A 17,696-nucleotide genomic window follows, 5' to 3' on the forward strand; every position below is an offset into this window, starting at 1 on the left:
GGGGCGGCGTGTGTACAAAGCCGGGCAGCGGCCGCCCCGCCGCCAATCGCCGGCCGCCTTACAGTGCGGCCCGCCCGCCAGCTGCCAATCGGAGCGCGGCGCTCACAGGAACACCGCGGGCCCCGCCGTCCGCGGCCACGCGCGGGAAGACTTTGGGCCCGCGGAGCTGCCGTAGCCGCCCCCAGTCAGAGTGAGGAGCCGCGGCGGGGCGGGGCCGTTATATGGACTCCGCCTTGGGGCGGCTCTCGGCGGCGCCGTGATGGGGGGGCTCCGTGTATGAGCCGGGGCTCGGGGTCTATGAAGCGGGCGGTGCACGCCTGTCCGACGGGCCTGAGGGCACCCACGTGTTTCGGTTCCGCAGCTGTGGGGTTCTTGTCTTGTGGTGTTGGGGCAGCCCGGATGAAGGACCGTGGGGGCACCGCGGGGCTCTGCGTGAAGTGCTTGGGAGAGATAAAATGTATGAAGAGTTATGACTCATTGGGTCAAACACCGCTAGCAAGAGTTATAAAGCTTCATCTTTACATGCAGATAGCGAGCCTTCACCTGGTAATACTTTTTTTCTCTGGTTCAGCTGTGAGCTTTTGGGTGCCCCTTTTTACCCGTGTCAGTGCTGCGCCTCGTTAATCTCTTGCACCTCAGACCGTTCACGTGGTGGTGCAGGAAATGCCCATTTCGGGCTGCAGAAAGCTGCGACCCTCAAGTGTGAGACTGCAAACCTTCCTCCTGGATTTGCTCAGCTGTTTGTGCTCTCATTTAGTCTGTGCTCCTGCACCTGTGTGAATGGCCTCCTGCCCTGCCTTTTGTTCCCCAAAGGAGCTCCTGCACCTGCTCCAGAAGGGCTTTTTCCACTTGGTTTCCACTGATTGGCACTGATTGTCTTCCAAAACACTCAGTTCATTATAGTGGTTTATGTCTTTAAGTTGTCCAACAAACACCTAACGAGGGTGTTCAGCCTGGTACAACAAGTCATGCAAAGCAATGGAGGATAAATGCTTTGGATGCAATTTGCGTTGAGGGGGTAGATTTAAATTTTTATTTTTGCCTGTGCTTAGACATGATTCTTTTCCTTAATTAGGAGAATGGAAACCAGCTTTTTGACAGAACCAGTTTAATGACTTTTACCAAAGCTGGAGTAGCCTGTTCCTACATAAATATATTTCTGACTCTGGTGGATAATCTTATGGATTTCAGTGACTTTTTTTCTTCTGGGGAACGGTGCTGGTATCTGGAAGTCTTTGTTTTTTAGGACACATCTTGGTATATCTCGTTCTGTCATGTAGCATTGCTTCTTGAAGAAGTTTGAGAGGAAAAGATGTTTGTAATTTGTGTGCATGCACATATAACTAAAGAACTGCTTCAGCTATTTTGATTGGCCATCTGAAATCCATGGGCTATTGAAAAAAAACGTTATTTTGGTGTTCTGATGGCTTTTAGTCTTATTTATACGCCTTGTTTGAAAGGCAAGTGCACACTCAAAGCTGATTATGATATTTGCAGAAAATACACAGTTTGAAAATTATTGATTCCTGAAGAAAGGTAATATAAAATTTGTATTCCAAAGGTAAATCTCATCCACAGGTTCCTAACGGGGTCAGTCTCTGGCAGTATCTTTGTAGTCTTTGAAAATGTGTTGTCTGCTTGAGAAAGAGGAACCTAATAAATGCTGATGTGCTAAAACCTGCTGCAATGGGCCCAAACAGGGACTTATTCACTCTTACATGTCGGGAGAAAATGCTGTTAACCCTGCTGCTTATCCTTGGAGCTTCCTAAGACTGTTTGGATTAGCCTGTTTCTGAAGTATTAGGTGGAAAAAAGGACAGATCCATGTCGGCTTCTTTCTCAGTTGTCTGACCTGTACAGGAAATACCATCCTGATAAAGCTATGGGCTATTTTATTTATATGTCTTAAAAGGAAAAGTACTGACTTATGGTTGCTTGCTATGCTGCTGAGCTGAGCTATGGAGCTTTGCATTTCAGATCCTTGTAATGCTTCTTCATTTCATTATTTTGAATTTTGCTAGGCACAAATACAATATATTTCAATTAAACCGTTGATCTTGTAACCAGTTACGTGTGTGTCCTTTTCATGCAGTCAGGAGATAGGTTTGGAAAGAGCCTCACAGTCCTGCCTGAAGCCAGAATTGCTCTGGTCATGCATTTTTCTGATCTCACAGACGCTGGTAAGGTGAGATCACAATCTCCATGAAGAGTGGATGACAGTGCTGCATTGTCCTTATGTTGGACAGTTTATTATGTTTGGTGTATGGGTCAAGATTTTTACTGCCTATAAACCACAGAGCTGAGAACTGATAATTGAGGTCTGTGTTGTCATGCCTCCCTTCTTTCTTTTCTTTAGCCGCAGTAATCACTGGTCATTTTACCTTTCCTTACAGGCTGTATTTTCTAAACCTCCAATTGTTATTCCTCTCTGGACACATTTTGATTTGTTCATATCCTTCATAAGTACATGGACTAAGCTGGAATGCAGTGTAGTTAGCTCCAAGATGTTTTTCTCCTGAAATGGCCTCTGTTATTATCCCAGAAAATCATCCCATTGAGAAACCCAGAGCACTTCTGTACAGCTACATTGCTATCTGCAGGACCTGCACATCTCTACACCTTAACTGTTGGCTAGAAGAACTGAGAGTCGTCTTAGAGTCTCCTAACTTTATGAGGTAAGTGAATTTGCTGGTTGCTTTCAGAGTCCAGAGTTGTCAGTATCAAAGTTTAGAGAGTTTAAATGGGAATAGGAATAGTGGGAATGGGATGTGGATAAGCTTACTGCAGCTTCTTTGCGTGTCTTGTGTCCTGTCCTAAAAGTGTTTTAACTGGTGCTGATTTTATCTGCTTTTGGTGGGCATTGCTCTAAGCAATCCCATTTTGCCCCCCATGTGTAAACCAGGTCAGAAGCAGAACAGACTTAGCAAGTTCTTAGAAAAAAAATAGGATATTAATGATTACTTCCATTAGGTATTCATCTGGTAGTTGGGCCTTCATTGGTAAGAAACTGGAAGTGTGAAGTTTTCTACTTATGTGTATGCAATCTGTGGGAACAGAAAACTAGATAGTTTTTAAACCATTTTTAAAATGCACATCCTCTTTCTATGTATGGCCATGAATCACCAAAGAAAATACTTGCATCTCAAGGGGAAAATAGGATTGAATGTGAGAGCTCCTCTTTGTGCTTTGAAAAAGTGCTAGGTAACAACGTTATTCTTGGAATTCACCAAGAAAAAAATATGACCTTGAATGACATCCAAAACAGGGTAGAACGGATTTTGTAAAGTCTGGGCTAAAATGCTTGTAACATTTTTGTGGAATCTTCTAATGGGAAAGCTGCAGAAGTTGTAGAATTTACGGACCAATAATTCACAGATTATAGTCCTAACACAAATTCAGACGTGATGGGTGAGCTGACTTGTCCTTGTAGCTACTGGGAGGTTCTGTACCTCAAGCTGAAATAGATTTTTCTGTGTTTAAGCTACTTTTCTCCCCATATTTTTGGCCTCTGGAAAAAGAAACGTGTCTTTTAAAATAGAAATTAAGGATTTGCAAGCAATTGCCAAGTACAGCAAATACTCTGATCTTGAGAGCAACTGTCCCTCTACATTAGAAACTTAATCCTTATTCTAATATAAAAAGGATCCACTTCTGGTTTACTATATTTAATGTTAATGGTACATTAACAACAGAGTGTAACAGTTTCTAAAGACTGACACATTGTTTTACTTTCGTGCCTATTGTCTTACATTTGTTTTGATGTTTTTGTCTGAATAAAAATATTGTAACATAGAAATGTTGTTTCGGAAGGACTGCAATTTTGGAGTTGCAGTGTAAGAAAATCTCAGTTTTTGTGGAACTTCTTTAAAAAAACAACAAACCTTCTTTAAAAAGAAAAATGATCCAAGCTTAGTTTCTTAAGTCTGGGAAAGTTCTGTTTTCATACTGTGTTTGTTGATCTTATTTTCAAACAAAGGCTGCATTTGATGACATTTTAAGCAGTAACATTTCAAAGCCATTTAATTAAAGGAATGAATCACTCTGAAGACAGGACTGTAGCTTCTGGTGGAGTTCTTTGCAAGGTGGTGGTAGATGAAATGTGGCATGTCAGTTAAGTTGTAACACTTTTGAGGCATTAGTTTGGGGCTGTTTCTTACTGAAAGTAATCCTGGGCTGTTGATAAATGCATGTATTCAATGTTAAAGGTACTCCGTGGGTCAGATTTTAAATGTTGTCTAGGGATTTGGATTCCCAGAGCAGCTACTAAAATGTGATTATTGCGTTTGAACATAGCTGATAAATATCCATTGGAGCTGTTGTCTCCAGTTATTAATACCTCTATTAAGAGGAAAAAGCAACTGAGAATTCTCTGGCTTGAATGATACATGCTTTTTGTGAAGGATTTTGATAAGCAATTTGGCTTTAAGTGTTTTCCCATCCTCTGGGAAGCTATGGCAAAAAAAGTGTGTGTCTGTGAATGTTTTGTTTGGCATTAAGATAAATGTGTATGGTTTTGGTAATGTGTTGGATGAAGAAATCAAGTAAGTGAAATAGTGCTGATGGATATCATTTGCACTGAAGGGTTCTTTTATTATTATTATTGCTGTTTTATTTTTATTTTTCCTGTAAGTCACACACGGTTTAGGAAATAGTAACTATAAAGACCCAAAGATTTTTGCATCTAAAACATATGTACATACTTCCTGCTTGGAAGGTTTCAACTCATTTGACTGGAATTTTGGGAAGATTTGATCCAGTGCTCCTTGTTGAAGTGTTTGACTAGTTGGTTGTCAGCTCTGTATCCAGGCAGAAGAGGAAACTTCACAAGTCTGGTTTCTGGCTAATGAAAACTTAACTGCTACTACTGAAAGTAACCAGCAATATCTTTTTTTTCTGAAGGCTCCCTGAGTTTGAGTCTGTTCTGATTTATATGTGCAGGGTGAGGCTGGAATACTTTAGAGCACTCTGCTTTCTTTTAGATGAGGGAAGCCTGCTATTAGGTCCTTCCGAGTGGTCACTTCTGTGGGCTGAAGAAGCTCAGATCACTCAGCCTCTCTTTAGAGGGAATGTTTTAGTCCCCAGCCAGCTTGGTGGCTGCCTGATGGATTTTTTGCAGTGGGTCCATGTTGTTGTACTGGAGGGAGGAGGGAGCACCAAATCTGAATGCAGTCTTCCAGATGAGGACCAGCAAGTACTAAGTAGAGGGTAATGATCACTTCTTTGATCTATTTGCTAGGGTCCTGTTAATGCAGATCGGGTTGCTTTTAGCTTTCCTGTGCCTCTGGCTGGTTTAGCACTTTCTTCCAGGATGCTTGCCAGGGTGAATCCTGCCAAATCCAGTAAGGTTTGTGTGTGTTTCAAGTACTGTGCTGCTTGTTACATAGCTTAGAAGTACTGAACCTTGTTCTGATGTCTTGGTATTGATGTGACTATAGCTTGGTGTTGTAGTACACAGAAACAGTGTACCCTAATCTGATCATAAGTCACAATGATATCTGGGACCTTGTTCTGTAACAATGATGACTGTGGTAAATTCTGATATATCAGAGACTCTTCAGGAAATCTTTGGGTCTTACTATGATAAAGTAATTGAAGACATATTTTACTGCCGGTCACATGGTCATGTATTGAGGAGCTGATTATTTGTATATCTGGTTGATGTGTGGATATGCCCTTCTCAAACTTTATGGACAAATAAACACTTCACCATTGCTTCTTAATGTCTTCTTATGCTATTCAATGAGTAATTACCTAGTCTGAACACATCTAGTTGAGACATGTTTTCAAGAGACGTGAGTCAGTACTCTGTATTATAACTCACTGCATTGTGAGTCATTACACCCACTGTGTCATTAAAAATACAGAGACAGACCTCCATCTGGATAATGTTAAAAGCACTGTGATGACTTGCTTAAAGAGTGTATTAACTGAACAATTTGGTTGGATGAATATCTAAATAGAATGGTAAAATGAATCTTAACTGTTTGGTTTCACAGTTATGTTATCACTGGTACTCCTGTCTAAGACTGTGACCCTATATTGTGTTAGGGTATCCATTTGGTACTGTTTGGTGAACACACCTGCAGACTTATATAAAAATGGTGCCCATAACAGGTGTTTTTTTGGTTGAAACTAATCAGCACTGACTGTTTCTCTAACACAGTAAGGGAGCAGACAGTATCAGGATAGGTTTTGCTCTAGGAAGAAATGGGCAGTTTTCATCACCCTGAGTAAGAGATGAGAGGAATTGATGAGATGTTGCCCATTCAGCTCTGTAAAAAAAACCTCAGACTTGGAGGAACAGAGCTGTCTGTGAGCTCTCTTTGGTGGATTTGCACTTTGAACTGGGTTGGATGCACAATTCCTTATAAACTCATGTATTTGCTTTCCTGCCCCATTCATAATTACTTTAAGAACAATGGATGAGAACCAGCTCTTCATACTGTTTGCAAAACGGAGCCACATTCACTTAAAGTTTTGAGTGTGAAACATTGTATATGGGAAAAGAAACAAAAAACATCAACTTCAGTCTGAAGTTACAAATATCAGTATGGTAAATAAACATTTCTATGTTAGCATAATATTTTAAATTTGCTCAAGATTATCTTTGGCAAGAAAATAATGCAGCACTTAATGTTTCTTCTCTCACTAATGGCCTCAGTCTGAAGAAATGCCAGTAGTTCCTGGTTTTTTGTTTTTGTTTTTTCCTAAGTAACCACCAGAATTGAGTTGAATTGAGTTCTGATCCCCTTTAACAGTTTTGCAAACATGAATGATCTGATTTAAAGCTACCCTGTTTCATAGGTTGATGTTTACATGCCCAAGGCTATAGCTTTTTTGTGAGTGTGTGTGGTGCTGTAGTGGAACAGGAATTCTGAATTGCATAGAGTGAATGGAAATGCAGCTTGGTAATGTTGGGATGAATACACGGTTGTGTGTGATTGATTGGGGTGGGGAGCATGTTGGAATGGAAATGGGGAAGAGCAGAAGTGGTAACTAACAGGAATGACTGTGAACTGGTGAGTCCTCTGATGATCAGAGCAGTGCTCAGATACTGATATGCTTGGCTGGGTTTGCCATGGAAAAGTCGGCTTTTCAAAGTATGTTATTGTTTATTGCTAAATCGGCATGTTGTGTTAGATCACAGACTACATATAGGAAAAAAAAGCACGTTAGGCTGTAGTGATTTTTCCAGCAGTTTGATTTTCTGTCTGACGATGTTTATTTAAAATTTCAAATGAGAACTTCTGTGATTCTGATCTAGAATGGGAAATAATAAATGAGCAAAAAAATAGATTTAAATTGATGATATGATGAAAATGAGAAGTACGATGCTACAGAGACAGAACCACACACGCTGGAATCAATTTGCATTGTGGTTTAATGAAATATTCGACTTCTGGATTCCTACAAGTGGTTTGAAAATGTGTTACTCCGTTACCCAAAGCTTTGATCTAGTATAACATCACTCTGATCTTTTGGCTTTGCTTAAAACATTTAATTGGGTTATGCTTGTACTGGTTAGAATTGTCTGCTGGTACTCAGTTACTTTGTGTAAGAACAGGAATCACCTGCCCTCTAAGCAGCAAATGTAAAGCTCAATGAGTTATAAAGTCAAGGTACTCTTGTAGTTTATACTGCTGCCATTTCAATCAATTCAGATGTGACTGGCATTCAAAATGTGATCAGGTTTCCACTACTGTCTGGCCCAACAGTGTATAGATCTGGTGTTAGTGACTGGAGTAGCCTGGTCTGATGGCTGGGTAAGAACATTTTGTGATTCTGAGTTTCACTTCCCTGTTCTGCAAAGAATTCAGCTGTGGTCCAAATGAGTGAGACTTATGCAATGTGATTACTGGAAAAAAAATAATCTTGTGAAGCTAACTCATTCCAGTGCCTCCATTGAAATCAAATGAGTGATAGAAGTTGAGATGGCGTGCCTTATCTTAAGGAGAACATAAGGTTGAGCAACCATTACTGTAGTTACTGGAAACAAAAAGATAGTGGAAGCTTTGATATTTTACCATCTGTGAAAAAGAATAAAATTATTTTAAAAAGATAGAATAGTCCCCCTTTTGCTTTGTAGAACTACAACAGTTTGACTGAGTTCTGAGAGAAAAAAGCCTCAGGAGATGTAATAAAAGAATCTACTGTCTTTTGCTTCTGAGTTCAACTTAGGTCATGCTGAATATTATTTCACAGCCTTTCTCTAGTGGTTTGTCAGTGTTTTTCAAAGCCAAAACATACATTTTAGGCTGATTAATGGTCTGTCTTTAGATGAGGGCAAACAGTTAAATATTCTGAGGTTGCAGAACACAAAATGAATTGAGAACTTTCCAGCTTAGCTACAACATCCTCCTCACAACAGGAGAAACTTTATTTCACTGTCCCTATTGCCTTTAACCAAGATTTTGTGTTTCCCTTGAGTCTACATCAACCATAGTGCAAAATTAAATAATAGCAATGCAGATCCACATAAGATTTAGTTTGGAGTGAGCCAGCAACATATGATCAGAGAAATCACCATGGAACTGTAATGCTCCACAAACCATGTAGTAGGGAAAGTTATATGCAGTGCATACATCTGTTTTCAACTATTTTAGAGTTGGATTATTGCAACAGAAATATGTACAAGTATACTGAGATTACTTTTACAGTGTTATGGAATTGGTTTATTTCTTTGCATTGTAAGGAGTAGCTGAATGAGTTGCAGAGTATTGCAAAAGACCAATGTTTGTCCTACCTTTCTGTTTCTAGCTTCTTTCTGAAGTAGCAGAATAAATGATGTAATTCTGAATAAGGATTTTCTTGTGAACAACCAACCTACTTCTCTAGCAGCTTGCTATGAGGAGATGTCATTCTGGAAAATGCAGTGTAACACGTTATTGTTCAAGTTATTTAGAAAGAGTTCTCAGGAGTAACATTCCAGTGTAATTGCTCATGTCTGTCAAGGGCCTGCCCTGAAAGCATTGCTTAACTTTGTCCTGCTGCCAACTGGCTGGAAAAGAGTGGAATTAATAAAAAACAATATATTCGAAGTCTGTATTACCATACTTTAAATGTGTCATGAACGTATCATTGCCAAGCTTTAATTTGATAATAATAATCCAGATTTTAAAGTTTGATGTTGGTTACCATAACAGTTCTGTTCCCACCACGGTTACTGAAAAATCTGACACAGAAGAATTTGTTTCTAAGCTATCAAAATCTGTATGATCTTTACTGAGTAATTTGTTACTTTCAGTGCCTCACGTACCAGGAATAGTTCTGGTACTATTCTTGTTCCCTGCTATGAGAGTAGCTGTCATGTGAGTAGCTGTCTATCAGACAGAAACTGTTTATCTGGGATATTAATGATATAATTGAGGAAAACAAATTCCTTCCAAAACTGAAGAGTGAGTGGTTATACATACATGCTGTTTTCAGCATACAGAGACTATATTCACTGTCTGAGTAATCAGGCACCACCAGCATCAGCAATGGTGCAGGATAGGAGTCCACTGGAAGGACAAATGATGCTGCTTTCCTCTGTGTAGCTTACAGCTCTGCATTGCATTAATATTCTGATATCCTCAGTAAGTTACCAACTGCACTTATACTAACAGCCATAGGCAATTTGCAATATGAAGCCTATGGATATAGGAGAACATCTGCTGTGAGGACCAGCATTTCAGAAGAGCCTGGTTATAGACTGCTGCCAGAACTGATGTGATTTCTGTGTGTGACGCTCTGCCTGGGAGCAACGGAGGCACTGAGCTGAAATCTGCTGTACTTGCTATGGCCCACTTCCTGATCAGTGAAGTGTTCCTGTTTATAGAGCTCTCAAATCTAGTACTGCCACTTGCCCTTTAATTTTGTATTCACATCTAGTGATTTTGCTCTTTCAGTAGTATTCAAAGGACATTCTGGTTTATACAGAAGGAGGAAACAACTTACCAAAAAGCAAACAAACAAAACAAACAAAACAAAACAAACAAAACAAAATAAACAAAACAAAACAACAAAAAAAAATACCAGAGCCTTCTTCCTAACTCGGTTCATTGATAAAGATTTATTCCTACTAATGGAAAGCTTCTAGGCCTATGTCTAGAGTTATATTTTATCTCAGAGTCTAACCATGTTTGTGTATCTTTCAAAGGAGACATTGGGTATTGTTAGCAAAAATATTTGGGTAAATGAATACCTGCATATAGTACAAGGGCTGCTCTGAAAGTAATGCCTCCAATGTTATTATGCTGGCCTATGACATCAGAGGCTTATGTTGGTGGTATGGCAGGAGAAGCTGAACCTTACTGCCAGTATTCCATTTCATGTTGTTTCCATGTGACAGGTGGCAGCAGAGGGACAATCTGACGCAATGGCATCTGACTTGGAAGTGTGTGTGAAACAATAGTATGTCACTGAATGGAATGATTATGTTGAAAAATAGTGTTTGGTAGCTGGGAATTTGCTGTCAAGTAGTACTATTGTGCTCTTTGTATCTGCTGTAGCTTCTATGGAAACACACAGTAGGCATTACTTTTGGAGCAACCAACGAAGTTTCTTTTAAATGAAGAAGTTATGTGCAGAAAACAAAGTCACGCTGTCTCAGAGATTGTAGTACTAAGAATTATGGGAGTGAAGTAAAAGCAGTCAGGTTTTACTTCACGGGATGTTGATGTTAACTGTACTTTGCGCAAAAATTGAAGACAAAGTGTATGTGTGCTTTTTAGGGAGTTAAGTTGCAAGTGTCAGCTTAGAGATGCTGAATAGGCACCTGTGATAGATAACAGGTCATTTGCAATAACAACTTCTGTGGGCTCTTAGTATTATATTTATATTATAAGTATAATGTGGTATGAAACTGCCCCAGTGCGAAAGAAAAGTCAGGAATCTTCTACCTACTGTGGGCAAGAATGTAACAGAGTGGTTGCTATGAAGAAGCCTGTTAGGTTTGTTTATGCACAAAGTATTTTTAAAGTACCTCACTTGAAACAGTTACAATATACAGAACAATATCTTGAGGGAAACAGAAACGATTAAATTTTCCCAAGTTGAAAGTGCTTTCAATTCTGAGAATGCATAGAAGTGCCTTAAGTTCAGGATCATCTTCTTCATATATGAGTGGAGTGGTAAATTCTTTAATCTTGTGGTTATTCTAGCAACTAACCTTACTAACATTTATGGCCATTTTGAGTGTGCCATTGCAATTACTCATTTCAGCTAAAGAGTGGTGGAGAATTTTCAGTTTTTCATGGATTTAGCTTTTATGATTATATCATTTATGCATTTGGCACCTGTGATTTTGATACTCTTTTACCTCTGTTGAAACTATGATATGTATCTGCCTTCTAAATTGTGAAATCAAGGAGTGCTTTACCAAATATGTTTTTTAGAAGCTGTCAAGGTTGTTTTGAAGTCTTGATAATGTGGGATTCTTCAGAGCTAAGAGAAGGATAGCAAGAATGTGCATTCACCGGTATTATTCTAATACCTAATACTAGCCAGATTATTTATTTATTTATTTTAAGCCAGAGTTATTTTTAACCTCTAAAAGTTTTAAAGACATTTCTTTTCTTTATTGACTCATTACCATCTTCAATTAAAAATAAAATAAGTTGGGGCAGCTGCCTGAGAGCAGGGAGAACTGTTTTTGGAAAGTGGTGTGTGACTCAAATACTCACTAAATGAAAAATTGCTGACTCTTGGTCTCAGTGGTTTGGCCTCTCCCCATGTATTTGAATGGGCTGGTTGAGAATCACTGAATCACACCTAATCTGGCAGGAATGACTGAGCAAGAGCTGCCAGTATGTGAGCAGGGAGGCCGTGGTATGTTCTGGATAATAACATCTCTGTCACTTTAAATCTAATAGGCACTGATCAGAGAGACTCTTAAGAGCTGGGTGAGTCCATCAGACCTCAGGGCACGGGGCTGCCCCTGAAGACTTGCATCTGCATTCCAGGCAGTTTAGGGAGCCACAATGAACCAGGGAAAACTGGCAGGCGAGACTATGAGGACTATTTTTTTTTTTTTGAACACTGAATTTATGGGCTTAAATATTTGATTTTGTTCCTAATGAATCATGTCTTGGCTTGAAAAGACTGGTGTTGCTGTAAACCACTGTTGGCTCTGAAACACTTATCCTGGAAAGTCTCCTGTGATGCCCAGATTGAGTGAGATCTAGTGAAAAGCCATGGTGAGAAACTAGTGCTGGTGCCAGTATCATCATGGAATGATGCAGCCTGTGACTAAATAGCTACACTCCCAGGTAGATTGCCAAAAGCTTGGGAAAGCGCTGTATGAGACTCTACTCTCAGGTTTCTGTTGGCTCTGCCTTCTGGATTTGTACATGTACGTTTTGTTTTCAGTCCCAGTCACTAAGGATCTAACTCAGTTGCCTCAAGATTTTAAGGTGAACTCCTTTGGAACTCCCTTTGATGCCTGCTTATTTAAGCTGCACAGTTCATCTGCTCACAGTAGCTGACAAGCTGGTGGCTTAAAGCCCCACTGACTGAGTCTGTGGAACAGAAGGCATATGTACTTGTGTGTGGATGTCTGTGAAATTGGGTATGCACACAGTGAAATGCTGCCAAGCAGCAACAGAACAATCAAACAGGGAGCTTCTGTTGCTATCTCTTCTCTTGAGAATCTCGTTTTAATCAATATATCATCACTGTGAGAAAGAAGCAGAAGATTCAGTCCTCCCAGAATTTATGCATTTAGTTAGTAACAGAGCTGGGTAGTTTTCTTAAATATAGTGAAATTTAAGCTGGATAATAATAATTATTATCAACATACATTGATATTTTAAATTTTTGTTTTAAAAAAATTACTGAGTTAGCAGTACTTGTTTTTAGTTTTCAGTGCTTGAACATGAAAGCGTAGATGTTGTGGGAGAGGGGCATGAATGTATGGAAAAAGAGAAATAAACCTGTAGAGTATGAGTGTTCTGAGCATACTGCAAAGTCTTCCATCTGAGGTTTGAGGAACTGGAAATTTGTCAGAGCTGAGTTCTGTCTCCAACTTATGCTCAGCTGATAGATATGTTAAACTGGAGAAAATGGTCGCGTATGACAACTGAATTTGTGGTAGATGAATCTCAGCCTAAGACCAGCTTACGTAAGTGTTGGTGCCTCAGAATTCACCCTCCCATTTCAGGTTGTCATCTTGGCAGGCGTGTATGGGAATAGATTTGGAAATAATTATTTTTTTGACCCCTAGGGGGAACCCCAGCACCAGAGATGAAGCATGCCATAGGCTGGCAAGCAGCTCAGCCCCCTGCTTCCTCTCATTACCTGCTGCCAGAAGACAGCACTCCCAGATCAATAATAATTAACTAGTGAGAAGAGAGGAACTGTGGGAAGTGAAGTTTTGACTTAGATGGGCAGAGTGCTGGGACGATGAGAAGTTCTTTCCTGCTGTGCTGATGTCTCCTGCACTGTCCTGTTCCACACTCAGAGGGGAATGCAGACAGAACATTCTACTCCTTAGGGTTATGACTCCTTATTGTAGCTGTGGTTCAAGCCACTTTGAACCACCATCCCTCTCCAGTCTGAACTCTTCTACTTCAGTTGAAGCTGGGTGAACCCTCAGAAAAATATGGTTCACATGTTGCCTGTGCCTTCTTATGTATGTATATATATTTTTCCGGCACCTCTGCAATAAGTGCTTGCACTATGGAATTTCTTCCTTGTCCAACTATGGCAGAAAACATAGTGCTTTCACTAAAAATGGGAAATTGCTCACTGGCTTCTTGTTTAGTTCAAATCAAGACAAACATGATCTCCTTGATTCCGAATCTCTGAATTAGTCTGAGCTTGCTCTTCAACATAACTATACTCCTTCAAGCAAAATTTTGTGTAGTTCCATCTACTCATAACCAAACACATCTCCAGTAAGTTTCCAATTTATTTACTTTTTAATATTTACCGCTAAATGCTTTGGCTACATTTTAAGCTTTATAATCTCAGAGCTCCTTAGTTGGAGAAAAAAGCATATAGATTTCATCAGGAGACTGAATATCCTTCATGAAGATTATCTGATGATGGCGAGAAGAAATCATGCAGCCCTTCAAGAAGAAAATGAGGCTTCAGACTGGAATCAATATCCCACCAGAATTAAAATGTTACACTTAGATGTCTGCATGTTTATCACAAGCCATGACAAGTTTCCTTGGAATAAATACACTGGGAGAACTGAAGAATTTTGTCTGCTTTAGAAATACAGAACAGTATTTGTCTTGCAGCAATAAAGCAGTTTCAATCAATAGGGACTCAGCACATTTTCCTGTGTGTTTAGTAAACAGGAAGAAAAAGGTCAAGATGCTTAAGGAAAATGTAGCATGTACATAAGTGATTGAAGAGCAATTGAGTTCTTTTTTTCCTCTGATAGTGAAATACTAGATGAAGAAAGACTATGGGAAGGAAAGTGCAAAGTGTCCTTGCACTTGGTGCATTGACATCTTTGTGTACTGAAAGCTCTGATTCTAGCCCATTTTGCAGGGTGCTCTTTTATTATTGCTTTTTAGGACAGGGTGTTAGTGTTTCCATAGTTATTTTCTTCCATTTTCTTTCATTTTCTTTTGTAGTTTGAACTGAATGGAGATGCTTTCAACTCTTAGTTACAATGCAAAGTATTCTTTCAGGACAAAGCCATTCTTTATACTTCGTTATAGTCTCTGTTCACCTGCAAATCTAAGCCCTATGTGACATAATAAATTGGCCTACTTCAGTTAATCTTCAGAATTTCTGCTGAATCTGAATGTACCCAAGGAAAAAACTTGTTTGCCCCCCATCAGTTTGGAGAGACTCCTTCTCCCACTGCCACCTTGGCTTGCTCATACTGATGGGGGAATAGCCCTCTCTTCTGACAACAACACGTTTTGTGGCACTAACTTCCTTTCCAGCAAGGCAGAGATGCCATCGTGGAACAAGATTTGTTTTCCAGGAATACTTTGATATTGATTAATCCCTTCTATGAAGTACTCAGCTCACAGTTTCATTTCTTCTGATCACAGTGCCCATGGCAGAGCTCACAGTTTTATTTCTGGAAAGCCACTTTATCCCTTCCCTATACTACCATTTCATGTTCTGGCAGTTGACTTACAATCAGTGTATTGCAGTTCCTCACTCTTGGTGGTAAAGGCTGTTTATTTTGTTAGTTTGTTTTTGTTTTTTGGTGGTGTTTTTGTTTTTTGTTTGTTTGTTTTGGTGTCTTCTTGCTTTTGCACCCAATAGATATAGAGTTACCAAGTAGCAGGAAGCAGTTTCATGGCAACAGTTATATGCCTGTTTTGAGCCAAGGCTTTGTCCCAAAATTCTGTTTCCTTTTAATTTAAAAAATAAAACAAAACAAAAAAACAACACAACAGCAACAACAAAAGCAAACAGCCATATATAATGGCTTAGGTGTTCTGCAGCCATGCTGTTTGTAGGGTTTTGCAAGAGTCTGATAAACACTCCTTGGTGTTTCTCTTTTGCTCTCATTCAACTATTATCATGCTGTCAAAGTCTTTGACATTCACCACTTTCATTAAACTCTTGTAAAACCCTACACACAATGTGGCTGTCCCTGTTTTTCCTGTGACCTGTTCTGGAACCATTGGTTTTCTATTGTTCCAAATATCTTAAACAAAGGGACATTATGCTCAACTGAGTGCAACATGGGTATCACAACCTGTAGATTTGGAAAGTTGCTTGCAACTGCATTGTTGGCAACATATCAAAATAGAATCGATGCTGAGGATGCCAAAATAACCTGTTCTACTGCTCAACAGGGTTGCAGTCTTCATTATTATGCACTGAATTTGTTACCTACATTACTGAATGTGCAATTCATGCAAGCTTTTACTTGTGCGAGTCAGGACTGCTCTTAGAAGCTTTTGCATAATTGGGTTCTGGATCAGCTAAATGTTCACAAAGATGTGATTTCTCATTGCTACTGTGGAGGAAAAATATGTAGGCACTTTTGATTGCTTTATTGTTATTGTTACTGCTTTTTTATTAATAATTTTCTTTTTAAGAACAATGTATATACGTTATTTTTTCTGCTTGAATTTCTGAGCTCCAGAATGCCAAAATCACAGCTCACAAGAACTACCTATTCTCTATTGCTGTACTGATCTTCCATCTTTAGCATTTCCTCTCTGAATACATAGACTTCTTCAGAGAGATGAGGAATTTCTTAATGAATACTATATTTTTGCAATACCTCTTTTTCTATATTTAACTTACTCTTCCTTTACTCTGAAATATTTCTGGCTTTGTGTCTTGTATGTGTGTGGTTTTGTTTGTTCTTTAATTCGGAGTGCAAATACAAAAGTACCTGATAACTTGGTTCCCACATCCATGGTGAGTAAACCTGTTACTGCTGTGAACATGTCCTTCCACATTACATTATTGCCCATATTTTATTCTTCCTGTAAGGCTGACCTTAAATTCTTGAGCAAGGAATAGAATGAACCTTATACTGACAGGTTGCATCATCCTCTTTTAACTTTCCACAAGTTTCCTTGCTGCCTCCTAAAATGAAGCAACTTCGATCTGACAGCCTCATATATCATGTCAACATTCTCAGACTTCTTTTTCTTCATCCTTGGCAGAAATATTATAAGAATTGGCATGCTTGCCTCAACTGTTCCTTGGCTTCTGCTCAAGCAAATATCCATTGTGTATTTAAAGCTTATCTGAATGTTGCGTGTCTCAAGCCCCTGATATATTTACTGATGATGCAATGGGCTTTCTCAGCATCTTCCTTTTTTTCTGCTTTTCTTGTCCATCAAGACAAGGAAGCAAGACTGATTCCTAGAGGATTTAGTTGTTAGATTGAAAAATGCAGTCCATGCTGCTCCAGAGTGAGGGAAAAACCGATCTACTTGCTTTGAAGATGTTAAAGGGAGTGGTCAATAACAGTGTTGGGAAGCTGCAGAGATGCAGTGGCTTGTCTTGGGGATCTCAGCAGCTGTTGGTCACCTGTGCTGTGGGGAAGTTTCTAACATTTCTAGCTATTGTTACAGATTACTACTGAAATTTCTAGTCTATTTCAAATTGGTCATTGGTAGGGCTGAGAGCTGTCTGAGTGTCTAAACCATGTTCCAAACACATAATAATCTGCGGTTTGTGCAATGTTTTGTCAGCAATAGATATGTTTCTGTGATCCTGAGTTTTCAGCACTTTTCTCCTTGTACAATCTTTAACACAGGTAATCAAATTCATATACCTACATAAGAATATTTAAATTACAGTATGTCTGTCATCACGTAAAGCAAATATCTGATTAAAATTAGATTGCAGTATGATTTGCTGGTTTTCCTTTTTACAAAAAGGACAGAATTTACAAGGAGTTGCTGAAATTTCGTGTCTATTTTTGTCTAGTATGCAAGAACAGATTGGGTCTTAAAACTAGGCCCAGTGGCAATGGCTCTTGAGTACTCTAACCTTACAGGTATGTGAATACTTAATTTCCTATAAAATTAATAGGCCAGGCTCTGAAGCACTGCAATAATATTTAATATTCAGATTCAAGGCATAGACACACTTTCAGTTACTGTACTTAATTCCTTTCCTGCTTCTTTCCTAGAGGTTTCACTTCCAGAATTAAGTGCCAAAATGCGCTGACAGAAATGAGTGTCCATTCATTAGAACTAGTGGCTCAGCCACAGGGACAGAGTAACCCCAGCAGGAGTCGGAGCTTGAACTTTCCTATTCTTCTTTTCAAG

The 17,696-nt window shown here is 39.3% G+C and overlaps 1 protein-coding gene across 1 annotated transcript in view; it reads left to right on the forward strand.

Moving 5' to 3' along the window:
* Nucleotides 1-2,480: 2,480 nt before the first annotated feature.
* Nucleotides 2,481-17,696, forward strand: part of ZNF518A (zinc finger protein 518A) — a 35,210-nt gene continuing 19,994 nt past the window's right edge. Inside the window, exon 1 of the mRNA XM_015867185.2 lies at nt 2,481-2,675. The gene's annotated coding sequence lies outside the window, so the exon portion shown is untranslated. The remainder of the gene's footprint in view (nt 2,676-17,696) is intronic.

Source organism: Coturnix japonica, chromosome 6 (assembly GCF_001577835.2).
Source record: "Coturnix japonica isolate 7356 chromosome 6, Coturnix japonica 2.1, whole genome shotgun sequence".
NCBI classification, from domain to species: Eukaryota; Metazoa; Chordata; class Aves; order Galliformes; family Phasianidae; genus Coturnix; species Coturnix japonica.